At 44.3% G+C, this 17,818-nt stretch overlaps 1 protein-coding gene across 2 annotated transcripts in view; it reads left to right on the top strand.

Moving 5' to 3' along the window:
- LOC134410450 (septin-2) overlaps positions 1 to 14,336 on the top strand; it is a 69,043-nt gene extending 54,707 nt beyond the window's left edge. For both annotated transcript variants that reach the window (XM_063143717.1, XM_063143718.1), the window contains exon 13: positions 13,406 to 14,336. The gene's annotated coding sequence lies outside the window, so the exon portion shown is untranslated. The remainder of the gene's footprint in view (positions 1 to 13,405) is intronic.
- The last annotated feature ends 3,482 nt before the right edge of the window (positions 14,337 to 17,818 follow it).

Raw genomic sequence — 17,818 nt, 5'->3', positions numbered from 1 at the left:
GACTTTGTTCTTACTTTCACACTGTTAGTTTGATTGTCCCCTGTGCCTATTTGGTACGCTCTCTTACCTCTCTTATTGTTTTATTATGATTTTATTAGAATGTAAGCCTATGTGGCTGTCATGTTTCTCAGAACACTCCTGCTTTCGATGGGAGGCAAATGACGAGGCTTGCTAAGTAATCTACAAAGCTTTTATTAAGCAACAAACGTCTCTTCTACCTGAAGAGAGTCTAACCTCTTGGAAATGTCCCCCTAGGCAAAACTATGCAAACTAAGCAAGACAATTGTCCGTTCAAGAAGAATAGGAAGCCACTTCCCAAATGCCTGTAACTTCAGAGAGCCTGGTGCAGAGGCAGGTTCTGGCGTAATCGAACTGACTTTCTCACGCCTTCCTTCCGCCCCGTACATTTGAGCTTCTGGCGTACCCTTGCATCAGCTAGCTTGTTGGGACGCTCACATCCGGAAGAAACCTCACTTCCCACTGAGTATGTAGGATTTGGCCTTGAGGAGATAAGCTCTGGAGGGGGCTGACTCCCAGCTGGGGAATCGCTTGTGAGAGCTTCCTCCCTCACTGGTACAGGCTGGCTGGTGTCTGGCGCTGTGTCTTCTAGTTCTGAATCGGATTCTGAAAACAGGGGCAGTAGGGTTATGACAGTGGCAGGGTGTTGCTGTTTTATTCTTTTATTATGTACAGCACCATGTACATTGATGGTGCTATATAAATAAATAATAATTCTCGGAGACTCTTAAAACCCTTATGGTCCTCTAAAGGTTTTTCCCTCTTTCACACAAATAAACAAACAAACCAAGCAAAACTACCTTCCAGTGGTAGAACAAACTCTGCTTAAATAACGGATTACCCAGGTTTTTTATAAATTAGAATACTGAATTAAATTTAATGGGGTGTTCCGGGATTGTTGCTGTAACATTCCTTTCACGAAGCCAGATTCCAGCTGGGCATCTGGAAAAACTTCCTGACTGTTAGAGCAGTACGACAATGGAACCGGTTACCTAGGGAGATGGGGGCTCTCCCAGACTAGAGGCCTTCAAGAGGCAGCTGGACAGCCGCCTTACAGGGATGCTTTAAGGTGGATTCCTGCCTTGAGCAGGGGGTTGGACTCGATGGCCTTATAGCCCCCTTCCAGCTCTGCTCTGCTATTCTGTGATTACGTACACTGTGTAAACAAGATAGCTGTTGCAAATGGGCACCTGGATCGAATATTTCCGTAGATAAAAAGCTGGTGGCAAATATGCAAAACATTCACTGATTAAACTGTTGAAGGGAGGATATCCGATAACTCGCTCTAGGCGTGCGTATTGTGGTGTAGGTGCCAAGGAACCAAACCCGGGCATAGAGTTGCTTAATTCCAGCTGGAATAGGAACAGTTTAGGGAGAGAAAGAGCCAAATGGAGTTGAATGAATGGAGTGGGACCTCCCTCCCTTCTCTCCCGTGCTGCAGCCAAGTGGAACGGCTCCTGTCAGGTGATCTGGGAGGGAGGAGTTGGAGGGGGCTTGATAAAAGAACTTTGCAAGGGGGGAACTAAAATAGCAAGAATTGTGCAGACTTTATACTGTTAGTTTTACCCTACCCTGTGCCTGCTTACCCTACCCTGTGCCTGTTGGCATTCTCTTCCCCTCCTTATTGTTTTACTATGATCTTATTAGATTGTAAGCCTATGCGGCAGGGCCTTGCTATTTACTGTTTTACTCTGTACAGCACCATGTACATTGATGGTGCTATATAAATAAATAATAATAATAAGAAGAAGAATGGGAAAAACACGAGACTTCAGCAAGCAATCAAATCCTCCAGATCCTTCCTTGGATAGCCTTTCGACAGGTTTCTTTTCAAGACCCCCCCCTGAGAGATGAGCAAGTGCAGATTCCCTCCTGATGATAGCACTCTGACAGGGCTTTCTCTGCAGTGGCCCCAAACAGTGGCAACAAACTCCCATCAGAGGTCCGCCATGCACCATCCTTGCAGGCTTTTAAGAAGGCCTTGAAAGCATTTTATTTTACCGTGGCCTTCTCATGATAGGTTATTGCTGCTTTTGCATTGTTGTTCTAGCTGGATTTCTTGCTGGCTTTTATTATTTTTAATTGCTATTTTTATTGTGCTTATGATTCTATTGTTTTTAATAGCTTGACCTTTTTTTGGGTGTATTTTATTGCTGTAAGCCGCCTTGCGGGGGCTTCTGCCCTGAAAGGCGGCCAAGTAAGGTTTTAAATACATAAATATCTGCTAACATATGTCATCAGGACCACGAAATCCGCATTTTATGCTCTCTGTTTGATATAGGGAGTTAAGGTTTTAATTATCTTTGCGCCATGTGGTCTGGTCTGCTGCCATTTTGCTTTCAGCCTGACTGCTGCTGTGCTGATAACCGAATTAATGATGGGTGTGGATGAGTTCATAAGCAAAAGGAGATCAGGATACTACCCTGGAGCGTGGCACCCAGTATCCAATGTGACATACTTGTCTGTGCGGTGCGGATCCAACCGCTGGCTGATTGATTTCCCGGTCTTTCTCAACTTTGCAGGCTTAATTTCCCTTTGGCTGCAGACTCCAATAAAACAATCCAGGCATTTCCACCGCTCCTATTTACAAAAATAATAATAATCGGCCAGATGTTTATATGACTAGAACTCATGGCATCTAAATCTATCTCTGTTGTAGAAGCAGCTGCTGTAAGGTGATGCGACGTCTTTATGTTTTTCTTTCCGGAAATGGGAAAGAGTAGCAGAGATCTGTGGTTCTCTCTCTCCCCCACCTCGCCTTAAGAAGAATGTCAAAATAATACTCCCCATTGCAAAACAACCAAGCCCTGCATGTTTGGATCGTGTTCGCTTTCTCACTTCATTTAGGATAACATTTGGGCGGAGAGGCTTTGGGACATGGACAATAATTTAAACCCTGGCAAGGTAGAATGGCAAACACATCTCACTTACGTGTAAATGCTCCTTGCATAATGAAATGAAATCTTTATTGCTAAAAGCGATAAGCCATCACAATTTGACCTAGTTAGAAAAATAAAATGCAAGTAAAAAAGATGAGCTAAAGTAAATGGAATAAAAATGAATAATTTAAAATAAAATGAAAATAGTAAACAAAAATACATGAATGTAAAAGTTCTGCACTGGCTGCCTATTCGCTACCGGGCCAGGTTGAAGGTTCTTGTACTTGTGTACAAAGCCCTAAACAACTTGGGACCAGGATACCCGAGAGAGCGCCTTCTCCCTTACCAACCTGCCCGGTCACTGAGGTCATCCGAGGGCCTGCTCCTGGTGGTTCCACATAGATCCATCCTCAGATTGGAATCCACCAGGGGAAGAGCCTTCAGCGTGGTGGCCCCCCTCCTGTGGAATTCCCTGCCTCTGGAGGTCAGTCAGGCACCAACTTTGCACTCCTTTCAGCGCCTCCTGAAAACAGCATTATTCCAGGATGCCTTTCCTTAATGTCCAGCCAGGCATCACTGTTTTTGCTTCTTTTAAGATCTGTTTTAAGTGTTTTATTCTGTTTTTATTTTCATTTTATCTTGTACACCACTCCGAAATTTTCAATGGGGAGTGGTATATAAATATTGTAAATAAATAAATAAATAAAAGTACAAAATCATATTAACATAAATTAAGAGCTCCCCAGTGGGGTGCTAGATCACATATAAAAAGCGCAAAATCTTCAGCTCCCTATTATGATACTTGTAGATGGTCTTGGTGCCTAGCTCTCAACTTACTTGCAGCCAAGGGAAATTTTGCAACCAGAGCAGTAATAAATACATTATTGCCAGCCAGCAAGATACAGATTCATAGAATCATAGAATAGAAGAGTTGGAAGGAGCCTATAAGTCCATCAAGTCCAACCCCCTGCTCAATGCAGGAATCCACATTCAAGCATCCCTGACAGATGGTTGTCCAGCTGCCTCTTGAAGGCCTCTGGTGTGGGAGAGCCCACAACCTCCCTAGGGAACTGGTTCCATGGTCATACTGCTCTAACAGTCAGGGAGTTTTTCCTGATGTCCAGCCGGAATCTGGCTTCCTTTAACTTGAGCCCGTTGTTCCGTGTCCTGCACTCTGGGAGGATCGAGAAGAGATCCCTGGCCCTCCTCTGTGTGACAACCTTTTAAGTATTTGAAGAGTGCTATCATGTCTCCCCTCCATCTTCTCTTCTCCAGGCTAAACATGCCCAGTTCTTTCAGTCTCTCTTCATAGGGCTTTGTTTCCAGACCCCTGATCATCCTGGCTGCCCTCCTCCATTATGTTCCTTGCATAATGATGGAAGAGTATTTAAAATAAAGGTGTGTGTGGGGGGGGGGAGGGGGGGAGGGGAAGGAGTCTTGAGAGCCGCCTTTTAATAACTTTCACCCCATTATCCCAACAACCTGTGGCTTATCTTTCTTTAAAAGTCATTAGTCATGCTTCCAATTAGCATTTTTTTTTTTTTGCGAAGGATTGAACCACAGCGCACTCCCCGCAATAAGGGATACATGGGATTTTAAAAGCAAAAAAAAAAAAAAATTGTGCGGGGGTTGCCGTAGCAACCAGACTTTAATCATGGTCGGATGCCGAAGTGATGTGATGAGAAAAGTCATCTGGGGGGAAGGAGGCATTGTGCCCGAAGCCGCTTCTGGCGGCTGGAATGTGAAGCTTCGGCAGAATTTTAGCCGTTTGGGAGTGCACCACCTTGTTTGCAGCCTGAGGGATGTTTTGCGAACCAAGGCTGTGGGTGAGTCGCCCTGCCGCTCCGGCTGACCCCGCCTCCCTCGCTGTGAGTCACGGCGGCCTGTCAACTTGGTTGTGCCTGCAGGAAATGTGTTACGCTTTGCCTTGTTAGGGTTCACTCGCTGCTTGGAGCTTGCTTGGTCTTCTGGATCGGTTCAGAAGGAAACAGTGAAAGAGGTCGATCCTATATGTTTCATGCAGACCTATAGATTTGTATAGGGTGACCATATGAAAAGGAGGCCAGGGCTCCCGTATCTTTAACAGTTGTATTGAAAAGGGAATTTCAGCAGGTTTCATTTGTATATATGGGGAACCTGGTGGAATTTCCTCTTCATCACAACGGTTAAATCTGCAGGTGCCCTGCCCTCTTTTAAATCTGGTCACTCTAGTATAGCTCTTGCACCTTTAACTGTTGTGATGAAGAGGGAATGTCAGCAGGTTCTCCATATATACAAATGACAGTTGCAGAAATTCCCTTTTCTATGCAACTGTTAAAGATACAGGAGCCCTGTCCTCCTTTTCATATGGTCACCCTAGATTTGTGGTTCCTCCCCTTTTTAAAAAAATATATAGAGAAGCTCTTCTGAGCGTTGTACGGCTCATGAATTGCACTTGTGTGGAAAGGGAGAAGTGAACCGGGGTGGTAACTCGCCTTGCCCTTTTCTTCTATTCTGGTTCCAACCCTATCCCACCTTGGCAGGGTGGGAGCAGCAGTAAAAGTGATAGGAGAAGACAATTATTCCTGTAGAAAAAAAGGCGAGGAATCATCTACAGTATAAACTGAACCCCCCTTTTTTATCGATTTGATTGTAATTCCGTTCCTTATCAGTTTACCGTACTATAAGTTGCAATCATTTGTTTATTTACAATATTGATATGCCACTCCATATCTAAAATAGATTCCGGAGCAGCGTACATAGGAACAAAGCAGTAAAAAGAAAGAAGATTAAAAACGGCAAATTAAAATTGTTCGGTTTAAAACAAAGGGCCAATAAAAACAGTGGCTGGTCAGTTGAGGACGGCTTCCTGGAATAGAGTTGTGTTCAGGAGGCGCCGGAAGCAGCCTAGTGTTGGCTCCTGCCTGACCTCCAAGAGCAGGGAGTTCCAAAGGGGAAGGGGGCCACCACACTCAAGGCTCTTCTCCTGGAGGACTTCAGTTGGGCCAAAGGTCCATGTGGAACCACCAGAAGGATGCCCTCCAATGCCCTCAGTGCCTGGGCAGGATGGTAAGGGAGAAGGCTCTCAGGTATCCTGGTCTCAAGTTGTTTAGGGCAATCATGAGTCCTAGGAACCTGAGTCTTTTAGTTTAAAGTTGCAGGTGGTGGCATGGGATTGGGGAGAAGAATTGGGATATTTATGGAAGCTAGACGTTAGGTACCAGGATTTTGTTCGGCCTGCATTTGGAAGTGAAGCAACCTGACTCAGACCTCCAGAACTAATGTGAAGACTGGAGCACAGTTATCCTTTTGATTCTAGCCTCCTCCTTATTTCGTGATGCATAAAAACGGGTATAAAAATGCATCTAAAATGCACAGGGATTTTCACGCAGATTTTACACATGCCCTGCTTCCTGGCAGGCTAATGCAGAACGGGAACAGAATGGATTTCTGAAAGGACCCAGGCTGTCTGTCCCTACTTAAACTATGCTCCAGATGTGTGGTATGCGCACGTGGCACACCAGCAGACCAGGCGTTAATGTTTTTAAAATCCTTGCATCGCCAGAGGAAAAAAAAAAGGTGCCATGCAATTTAAAAGTACAATAACTACTTAATATTGTGGTAAACGAGGATTTGGGGGTTTACTTTTGTATTAATCTTTTAATCCTGGAGGTAAGAGGAACACAAAGCATTCATTTTGAGCAGAGGAAAAAAAAGAGTAAGTGTGCTACGATTAGTGGTCCATTTTTTATTTGTCCTCACTTAGCTGGGCCAAAATGGACTCATGGATGGATATATGCAACACTGACCTGGACGGAACACCAACTGCTGCTTACATCCCTAGCCTGCGATCATAGAATAGTAGAGTTGGAAAGGGTCTTTTAAGGCCATTGAGTCCAACCCCCTGCTATACCGCCCCGTAGCCGAAGCTCTCTGGATGGTTTACAAAAGTTAAAAACAGTAAACATTAAAAGAAGTATACAAAAGTATACAAGGAATCTACCTTAAAGCATACCTGACAGATGGCTGTCCAGTGAGCATCATTGTTGAGTGTGGATTTGAACCTGGGTCACCCCATCTATCCACCACATCACAATGCTGGAAAGCTGCCTTCTTCTAGGAAAGATTATTTGTCCATCTAGCTCAACCTTCTCCCAACCTGGTGCTGGACTGCAACTCCCATCATTTCCAGGTGGCATAGCCAAGGCAGGGCTGGCTAAGAGCTTCATGGCTGAGTAGGGATTTGAATCTGGGTTTTCCCGGGTCCTGCTCCGACACTCTAATCACTACACCACCTTGGTTCTTTTGAGGGAGAGGAGGCATGGGCTCTGCCTTTTCAGGCAGAAGGTCTCGGGGACCCCAGGATCTCTGGTTTTAGATAAGGATCAGGTAGATAAGGATCAGGTACCAGGGGATGAAGATGACCCTCTTCCTGAGACCCGGCTGGTCAAAGTAGAAAATATTGGGCTAGAGCTGGAGTGTTGAACCTTTTTTTGGCTTGAGGGCCAAATTCCATATCGGGCGGTATTCCAGTGGTGGATGGGGCCAAAGTCAGAAGGGACATGGCCAAATATAGCAGCGCATTTTAGCTTAACGGTCTTACTGCCCTTAACTAAGGAGAAGCATTGCAATGTTTCCGAAAGGATTAAAAATGAACAAAAGCCAGGAAAACACCAGATGATTGGTGGCTGGGAAAATTGAGGTGGGACCAGGAGAAGGGGAGATGATCATATGGGGGAATCCACGGGCCGTCCGGATGTTCTGTGGTCCCCCGGGTGGGCCGGATGTTCTGCATCTATGGGTTAGATGGATATTCAGCCTGACCGAAGCAGCTTGCTTCAGGTACATTTTTACCTTTCGTACCCTGAGGAACTGAGGGCCCCTAATTGGATCTTCACAACGTTCCCATTGATCATGCACAATTCAAATGGATTTGAAGGAGGCAAGGCCCTTGTGCAAGCTCTTGAGATCTTGAAAACAGCCCCTCACATCTGGTGTTCTCCTGATGACGCGAGCCTCTGGTTTTCCATAGTTCCTAATACTTCCTCTGAAGCGAGCATCTCAAGTATTTCGGCATCTTCCGGTGCTCTTACCTGGAGCGTTGGACAGTGTTTCCAGCACAGCTGCATAAACACATGGAGTATGAATTGGCTTATGGATAGAACTCTACAAGAAGCACTGTACCAGTTGAGTTATAAAACAGCTTAACGGATTTGGATTGAAAGAGGGTACCTGCAAACCCTTAGGAGTGTTTGAAGGAACACAGTCCACTTTTATTGTTCGCGTCTTTGATCCCCCTACAATTTTTACAGGGCTTTGGTGGAAAGGCCAGAGGGGAGAATATATTAACTTGTTGGAAAAGGAAAATCAAAGGCATTCAGGCCCAGGTGAGCGCCTCTCACGGATCACGCCTTGCCTCAGCTATCCACTCACTTGGAACATCCAGGCTGGACTGCTGTGAAGTCCTCTACACGGGGCTGCCTTTGAAGACAGCTCAGCTGGAAGCTTCAGCTGGTGCAGAATAATGCAGTTGGCTGAGTGTTGTTGGGGGCTAGGCGCTTTGAACATGCGACTCCTACATCATACCAGTCTGAAGAGTTGCCAGTGCATTTCCAGATCCAGTTTAAAGCATGGGTGTTAACCTTTCCTACAGGGATGGGGAACTTCAGGCCGGGGCCCAAATTTGGCCCCCTCTGGAGTTTCAATCCAGCCTTCTGGAGTTCCCCAGAAGATGCACCCTCTTCCCTTGGCGGTCCCCCAAACCACATATCATTTGGTGGTTTCCCAGATCTTGTGCGGGTTTTTTCTCCACTCTAAAAGATGGAAATGCCTCTCCTAAGCCATAGTGACTGTCCATAAGAGTTGTAAATTACAATATGCTGGTAATTTGGGGGGATTTTGTTCCTACCTTTTTTGCCTTCGGCCCTGGCTACTAGTGGAATGCGGCCCCCAAGAGCTCCACCGCAACTGAGTTCGGCCCACGAGTTAAAAGAGGTTCCCCACCTCCGCTTTACACCTTAGAAGGGCTGGGTCCAAGTTACGTGAAGGCCCGCCTTATTTATTTATTGCATTCATATCCCGCCTTTTTTCCTCCGAGGAACCCAAGGCGGCGTACATAATCCTCCTCTCCTGCTCAATTTTATCCTCACAACAACAACCCTGTGAGGTAGGTTGGGCTGAGGGTCTACGACTGGCCCAAAGGCACCCAGTGAGCTTCCATGGCCGAGTGGGGACTAGAACCCGGATCTCCCGACTCCCAGTCCAACACTTGAGCCACTACACCACACCAGCTTCACCCGTATCTCCCTGCCCACACTTTGAGATCATCATTCAAAGCCCTACTTAAGCCCACCTGCGAGAGCGGCTACATTGGCCGGCGCAAAAGAAGATTTATTTTCGGCAATGGCACTTTGTGGCACGCCCCCACCAGCCCTCATGGGCAACAGCTGCTGCTACTGGCTGGAAAATGCTGAGAGTTGTAGGACTTTTTTAAAAATCTTGTCTCTATTATAGTAAAATTTCTGGTAGCAGATTGCCTGAGCCCTTTATTGTGCGTCAAAGTGTCGGATGGTTTGCGGTTCTCTAGCCTTTAAAATATGGAAGCCAAGTGTATGCTGGGCTTCATCACTACAGGCCTATTAAAAAGTTCTACAGACCTAATTTGTTTTCTGCTTGCCCTTTTCAGGTGTTCAGTTTGTATAAGCCTGGAGGGTGATGGGAACGGGATGGAGCACACCTCGCTGTCACCTTTCATGCTCATAAAGATTGAACACTTGAAGAGGGCTATTAACGTTCTCCCGAAGAGGGTTTTATTGGGTTGCGGAACTTCAAAATTGTTTTAGCTGTCGTTATTTATTGGATCTTAGTGCTTTTACTTGGCTGGATGTGGTTTTTGGACGTTACTGAGGTTTTCTGGAGGTTATTGATGTTTAGATTGCAGATTGATTGCTGGAAGCAATCTTTATTGGGTAGATGCATTTTTTTTTAATGCTAAAGTCTGGTTATAAATATTTTAAATAATAAAATAAATGCACCTGAAAAGTGAAACCTGTTGGAGGAAAAAATTAAGGACAAAGCTCCATTTGAATTGGCTTAATTTGCATGATTTCAACTGCCTTGATTTCAGTTCCCTTATTTAAGGAACTTTAAAGAGGAACTGATTCTTCAAGGGGGGTGGGTTAAATTCTGTGAAGATCCGTGCCTTAGCAGCTGTATTTCTACCAGGGTGTGTGCGTGTGTGTGAACCAGACATGTTCAACCAGTTTCACAAGACCAAAACTTTTATTTAATTTAAAATACTTTGCTGTTTGGACCAATGATCTCCAAGATCATTTGCAACCGATTATTACAGCACAAAGCATTTAACTTTTCCTGAGTGACAGGACCAGCCCAAAGAGATGCTTGGGAGATGTGATGTTACAGCCTCTCCCCAGCTCACTTGCGGGTATTATCAGTGCTTGCCGCTAGCAATGATGGTGTGAACTATTTTCAGAAGAGCACTAACTCTGACCCATTGTATCATCTGTCAATCCAGCCTCTGCTTTTCAAAAGATAACATGTCAGAGGATGATACAACAACAACAACAATAATAATATAATATATTTCTTACCCGCCTCTTCGGTTGGACTGAGGCGGGGAACAACAGCAATCATAAAATACATAAAATGCTGATTAAAAACATAGCATACACTGTTAAAACCATCCTAAAAGCACCCTAAAAGTATCTGAAAATTCTACTGGATAGGCCTGCCGGAAGAGATCAATCTTGATAGCTTTCTTGAATGCTGACGAGTCTCCTCCAACAGGCTATCTGTCCAGGCATTGACCAATATTAAGAGCTGGTTGCAAGTACTGGACACAGAGGGTGTGTATTGTGTCAAAAGTCCTGCAAAAAGCATGGCGTAAGTAATAAGGAATGTACCTCAATGAGCCTTGGGCTTGCATGTTCCTTCCCGTCTGGTTTCACTTAAGAAAAACACCAGTTCCATGTTACATTGAACTTGGGAAACTCTGGTTTGTTCTAACCAAAGTTAGTTCAGAGAGACCGAGATCTGAAACCGATCCTGGTTTGTTTCTAGTAACTTTAGTTAGAACAAACTACAGTTCTCCGAGTTCAGTCATAATGTGGAATTTTAATACCCAAACCCTCTAGTTCAGCCTATTGGGCTAACATTTACAGTTGTCAAAATGCTTAAATGATGAACACAAGGATAGCATACAGAGTGCATGAAGTTTTTGATACAAAGTGGGTTTCCTTGGTGTAGAACTCTCATCCTCCCCCCTTGCACAGCGAAGTATTTATTCATAATGCCCAGAGCAGCTAGGATGTGTTTGCAGGAGCCCAGTCAAGAGACAATTCACTTGGCCTTTCTCCAGAAATGTTGTGGGCAGGGGTTCCAAGGGTGTGTGCAACGAATCATTGCGAAAGAGCTAGAAAAGAAATACTGATAGCAAGTTATGTGTTAAAGTTATTTAACAGTACTACTTCTTACCGAGTAACTTGACAGAATTTTCTTTATATTTGCAGAATACTAGAATCATAGAATAGTAGTGTTGGAAGGGGCTTATAAGGCCATTGAGTCCAACCCCCCCCCTTGCTCAGTGCAGAAATCCACCCTAAAGCATCCCTGATAGATGGTTGTCCAGCTGCCTCTTGAAGGCCTCTAGTGTGGGAGAGCCCACCACCTCCCTAGGTCACTGGTTCCATTGTTGTTCTGCTCTAACAGTGAGGAAGGTTTTCCTGATGTCCAGCCGGAATCTGGCTTCCTGTCACTTGAGCCCATTATCCCATGTCCTGCACTCTGGGATGATCGAGAAGATGTCCTGGATCATATAGAGATCATATATCTGGAGATATAAACTCCACATATATTTCTGGAGATATAAAGTTTATATCTGAAGATATAAACTTTTCTTTATATCTCCAGAAATCAAAGGGCTCTCTAAAATCTGAAATTTCAGAGGGAACCTGGAATATCTTTGGGGGAATATCCCCTCTCCCATGGCTATATCCATGCTATTATTTTTCTGATGGTTATTTGGTCCTCTCTTTGGACCCCTGGCCTACTTCCCTTGTCAATATCTCAGAGGAGTCAGATTCCGCTCTCCTTCTTTGCTTTTCCCTGGTTTTTTTTTTTAATAGGACAGAGTGCCTAACCTAGCACAACTGGCACTTTCTCAAAGGAACTGGAAGATCAACATGCTGTTGCTGGATTGAGTTTTGAGTTTGCGTCTCATAAAATTTAATCTGTCCTGGAGCCTTTTTTTATTATTTATTTTAATTTTTAGTCTGCTTCCAGTAAACTTGCAGCGTCAGTTTTTCCAGGTTGTGTGTTGTCGGCTTTTTATTATTATTCGTAGTGCCTGGATGTAAAGAGCGCTGGATTAACACCCTACATGAACTGTGGCATAGCAGTGGAACCAAACAGATATCCCGCACAACAGTGTCGTTGATCCAGTGAGAGCTAGTGTGGTGGACTGGCTAGAGAGTCGAGAGATCCGGGTTCTAGTCCCTACTCGGCCATGGAAGCTCACTGGGTTACTTTGGGCCAGTCCAACCTACCTCACAGGGTTGTTGTTGTTGTGAGGATAAAATAGAGAGGAGGATTATGTATGCCCGCCTTGGTTTCTTGGAGGAAAAAAGGTGGGATGTAAATGCAATAAACGAATCAATAAATTGATCTGAGAGTCTTCTGATTGTTACAGGTTGTGGTGTCTGCTTCTGAATTTCCTTGACTGAGAAGAGGCTCTCCTTTGATAACAAAGCTGTTGCTTAGTGGCTCTTTTCCCAGCTGTGGAAAAAGCTGGCTGGGGGATACTGGGAGTTGCACATCGGGAGGGCACCAGGCTGGGGGACTGTGGCTTAGAACTTGTTATTTATCTTGACCAAGTTGCTTATCCCCATTGCTTGACTGCTTTTTAGTTTTGGGTTGGGATATATTTCCTGTTTGGTCTGTTAGAGCAGTGGTCTTCCACTGGCCCAGACCCAAGACCCACCTTGAACTCTCAACCTGGGACCCACTTTTACAATTTCTCCTTTGCCTAACATGGTGGCGGTGGCGGTGGCAGCTTTGCCGTGACCCATCTGGACTAATCTCGCAACCCACTTTTGAGTCGTGACCCACAAGTTGAAGACCACTGTGTTAGAGCATTTGAAAACCTGATATATAAAGACATTAACATCATCTTCTGCATCTTTGTGCTGGCTCAGGTGTGCTGGTAAAGTTGGGCAGAGGTCAGAGGCCCAAGGTATCCGGGGGTCCCACCGTGGAGGTCTATGGAAGCTCTGTTTGTTTGCATGTATATCTGCACAACCAAGCCCATGTGCACCAGTTGCTGGGGAACATGGGCGGGAGGGTGCTGTTGCTCCTGCTTGTTCATCCGTGGCCAATGGCTGGTTGGCCACTGTGTGAACAGAGTGCTGGACTAGATGGACCCTTGGTCTGATCCAGCAGGGCATGGGTTATGTTCTCATGTAAGTCAATCTGCCTCCCTTCTAAACTCTCTTACATTTTCCTTTTTTTTACAGCGGTTCCTCGAAGTTCCTAAAAATGGCTCCGTGCTTTATTCGAATCCGAACGATAACACTAGTGAATACGAATGGATCATGCATGTATGCATGCTGGATGCTAGAAGATGCAACCCAAAGTCTTGAAGACGTGTTGGAAAACGGCTTCGCCTTCTCTCTCCTTTGATATATACCTCTTCTTAATCATGTTCCTGATATCTCCTTTTCACCCCTCTTGGCAATGATGTCCTCATACTTATAATGCGAGACTTATTTCCCTTACTTTCTCATTGTTTTTTATCCAAAAGTTAATAATATGCCATCCTATATGTAGTAGGCTTTGAGAGTATGTTGACGAACCGTGTTTTTTCAGCTGGGATGATCCTTGATACTTTTGTAACTTTCTTACTTACTTAAAAGACTTGGTGAATTGTTTACCATAAATATGTGTCATTTGCACCCTATCTGAGCTACATTTTGGGCTGGAAACATAGCACACCTTGTCACTACTATATGGTGTTCTTTTCTCATGGTTTGTTTTTTTTTAAAAAAATGTTTGTCTCTGTAGGCTATTCTTTGGCTTTCTGGGGTATAATTCTCTCTGGTGCTTCAATAATAATAATAATAATAATAATAATAATAATAATAATAATGGTACAGAATACTAAAGCTACATCACGTCCATGATGGGAGAGGATCAGACATCTTTTTATCCACGATGCCTTAAATCATGGAAATGGTCCTACATGCCAAATATCCTCAGAGGCCTCTTGAAAGATCCATCTTGAATTTTCAGGGATTAAATTAGCGACGGTTTCTATTGGAGCCTTTTTTTTTTTTTGGTTTCCCTCGGTTGAGAGAACAATGGTATGTACTCAAAACATTTTATAATGTATCATGACACTAACTGTCCTTAGTTTTGTAATAAATCAGATAGACGTAATAAAATAGCGTGTGGTTTTTATCCTGCCATTTTGGGTTGCTAATGAAGTGTATGAGAGCTTCGGCTATTGGGTGGTATAAAAATGCAATCAATCAATCAATCAATATGAGGCGATTCTCTACAGATTTCAGCTGCTACTGGAAATTAGCAAGTGTGTGTGTGGCATTTTCTATTCCCCTTCTGCAGAATCCATCTAAACCAGGATTGGGCTACCTGTGGCCATCCAGATGTTGGATTCCAATTCCCATTCGTTTCAGCTTATGGCCAGTGGCTGAGAATGCTGGGAGTAATAGTCCCAACAATATCTGGAGGGCCATAAGTTGCCCTCCCTGTATCTAAACATGCTAAAATTTGTATTTTTTAAAAATCCACCTTTTCCATAAGTTGCCCTCCCTGTATCTAAACGTGCTAAAATTTGTATTTTTAAAAAAATCCACCTTTTCCTTTCATCCTTCTGAGGCCATTTTTAGGTTCTTAGAAAGAAACTGTAATTTGTATAAACATATATGAATTATATAAAAGGCTTCACTTTCCCCTATAATCTGAGTCCTGTTTTTTAGAGATTAAAGGCTAAGAAAGAATAATTCATAGTAAAGGGAAGGAAGGTAGATAAATTAGAAACCAGGACTCAGATTGATGAGCAAAAATGAATAGTCATTTTTATTAACGGTAATAAAAGTTGTTTTGAGCTTCCTGCAGAGAAGCAAGATGAACCTTCTTAAGTGTGGTAAACGTTTTCAACTTCGCCTTTGCTGTTTTTGGAGCCGTATCTTGCTCCAGATGTATCAAGGGCCAGTTTATTTACCTTGATTCCTGTCTGCCGTATTTTCTCGAATGAAATGTTCATTGAAATATTTTGTTGAATGAAATATTCGTGGCCAACAACATCTGGTGATGGCTGATGGCTTTAAAACAGAAATAGACCAGCCTTTCCCAACCTGGTGCCCTCCAGATGTTTTGGATTACAACTCCTAGCATTCCTGACCATCGGGCATGGTGGCTGGGGTTCCAGGTTAAACCCATTCAGTCCATTAGGTCACCTCAGACATCACCGGCACAGAAAAATGGGCAGTGGAGGCTGGTGGCTCTGATTTTGATGGGGCGGTGAATCCATTCGGGATTTGAGTCAGAACCACCCAAAACACTAAAGGTGCTAATTTGGGGATGGTGTTTCAGCACCTTGGATAGCTCCTTTAGAGTTCTAGCTGGTTCTGACTAAAACCCAGGATGGATTCACCGCTCCACCAAAATCAGAGCCACCAGCCTCCTCTGTATGTGGGTACATATGACACTTATACTGCATCAGATTATCCATCCATCTAACCTAGTATTTCTCTTCTGACTGGCAGTGTCTTCCTCCAGTCATCTGCTCCCTTGATCTTTCTAACGGGAGAAGCCAGTAGTTGAACCTGAAACCTTCTCTGAGCTATACGTCCTCCACAGAATGGGAAGCTACCTTTATACCACATCGGGCAATTTGCTCATCTAACCCTGTGTTTCTTTGCCCCGACTGGCAGCAACTCTCCAAGATATCTAGGCAGAGGTTTTTCTCAACACCCGCCTCTTGATCTTCCCCCCACACCCAACTCGGCTTACCCAATGGTGCTGGAGATGCCAGTGCTTGCAATGGGACCCGCTGAGCTCTGGTGCCTGCCTAAGTGTGGACTGAAATGCTTCACCCCTGAAAAAGCCTTTGCAGTAGTGGTGCTGTGACCCAGAACTTTGTTGAAGGGGATCCTTTTGAGGCTGCGTAGGTATGTTCCACACTCCTTTCCATGAAGACTTGCTCAGGCATAGAATCATAGACTAGTAGAGTTGGAAGGGCCCTATAAGGCCATCGAGTCCAACCCCCTGCTCGATGCAGGAATCCACACTAAAGCATCCCTGACAGATGGTTGTCCAGCTGCCTCTGGAATGCCTCTAGTGTGGGAGAGACCACAACCTCCCTAGGTCACTGGTTCCATTGTCGTACTGCTCTAACAGTTGGGAAGTTTTTCCTGATGTTCAGCCCGAGGCTTCCTGTAACTTGAGCCCGTTGTTCCATGTCCTGCACTCTGGGATGATCGAGAAGAGATCCTGGCCCTCCTCTGTGTGACAACCTTTCAAGTATTTGAAGAGTGCTATGGCATCGCACGACTTCTCTGAACAAAAGCTCATGGATCAAGTCATGCGTACGTATTGTCATGGGTGCACAGTGGACACAGAGGGTGGTAAAAAGGTCCAGAAATTTTTATTTATTAATTAAAACATTTGTCTCCTGTCCTATATCACAAGGATCCCAGGGCGGTGTACAGATAAAATCATACAAAACCATCAAATGAGAAGAAACACATTTGCTCTGACCCCACCGTTCTGCCTCTCTGTGAATAAAGACATCCGTTTTTACTTCATTTATGGATTACATTTCTACCGCCCAATGGCTGGCACTTTCTTCTTTCTGTCTTTGTAAGTGGGGGACAAGTCTGATCCTATGCACCCTGACTCAAGTAAGGGTGGATAGGGTTCCTGGCATGCAGCACAATCTTGAGCACATTTACTCGGATGTGAATCTCACTGACATCGCAGCAGAGGAGGCTGCCTTATGCCACACCGGACCTACTTCAGTGTTGTCTACCCTGGTTGGCAGCCGTTCTCCAGAGGTCCAGACAGCAGAGGCTGGAGAATGAACCTACGACTCTATGTGCAAAGCAGGTGCTCCATCACTGATCTATGGACTATTTCCCTAAAGTAGAACTGCTCCGTAACCAGGATGCTTGCATGCTTCCTTAGATCTGATGCCAGGAATACAGGAAACTGCCTTATACCAGGAGAGGTTGTCTAGCTCAACACTGTGTATGTGGATGGCAGCAATTTCTCCAGTGTTTTAGAAAGCAACCTTCTGGGAATCAAACCTGTGACCTTCTGCATAAAAAGCAGGGATGCTACCATTGAGCTATGGTTCTTCCTTTCCCTTGGGGCCTCTTTCTTGATAAATGAGTATAGAATTGCAACCTTAACATCAAAACATGATCTGTGATCGTGGCGTTTGCACTGTGGTTAAAGCCGCAATGAGGGGGTTTCTTAATTTTGAGTGGTACTAAAGAGGGGCTGTTTAACCTCCCCCTTGTACCATTTTTCTAATCTAAGCCCCCCTCTCCACCCTAAATTTATTTATTTTACAACATTTATATACTGCTCCATATCAAAGATTTCGGAGTGGTGAACAACAGATAGGAAAAAAGAATAAAACAACCACATTAAAAAACAAACAATCCCCAAAAACTATTTTTAAAAAGAAACAGTTCTGCTAAACCCCGAATTCTGATAAAACTAAATAAAATTCTCTGCTGTTTTTGTAAAGTACCTCCTCACAAGGCCGACACTGAATCAATAAATACATCTTTAGGAGTAGGCAGCAAATAAATTCCTTTCTAAACTCCCTTTTTTTATAAATGATTAAGCTGCCAGTCTTAAAAACAGACACAGGCTGCTAAATGCATACCCGTTTATCC

Source organism: Elgaria multicarinata, chromosome 18, assembly GCF_023053635.1.
Source record: "Elgaria multicarinata webbii isolate HBS135686 ecotype San Diego chromosome 18, rElgMul1.1.pri, whole genome shotgun sequence".
NCBI classification, from domain to species: domain Eukaryota; kingdom Metazoa; phylum Chordata; class Lepidosauria; order Squamata; family Anguidae; genus Elgaria; species Elgaria multicarinata.
The sequence above is the reverse complement of the archived record's forward strand: the minus strand, read 5'-3'. Positions and strand labels throughout refer to the sequence as shown.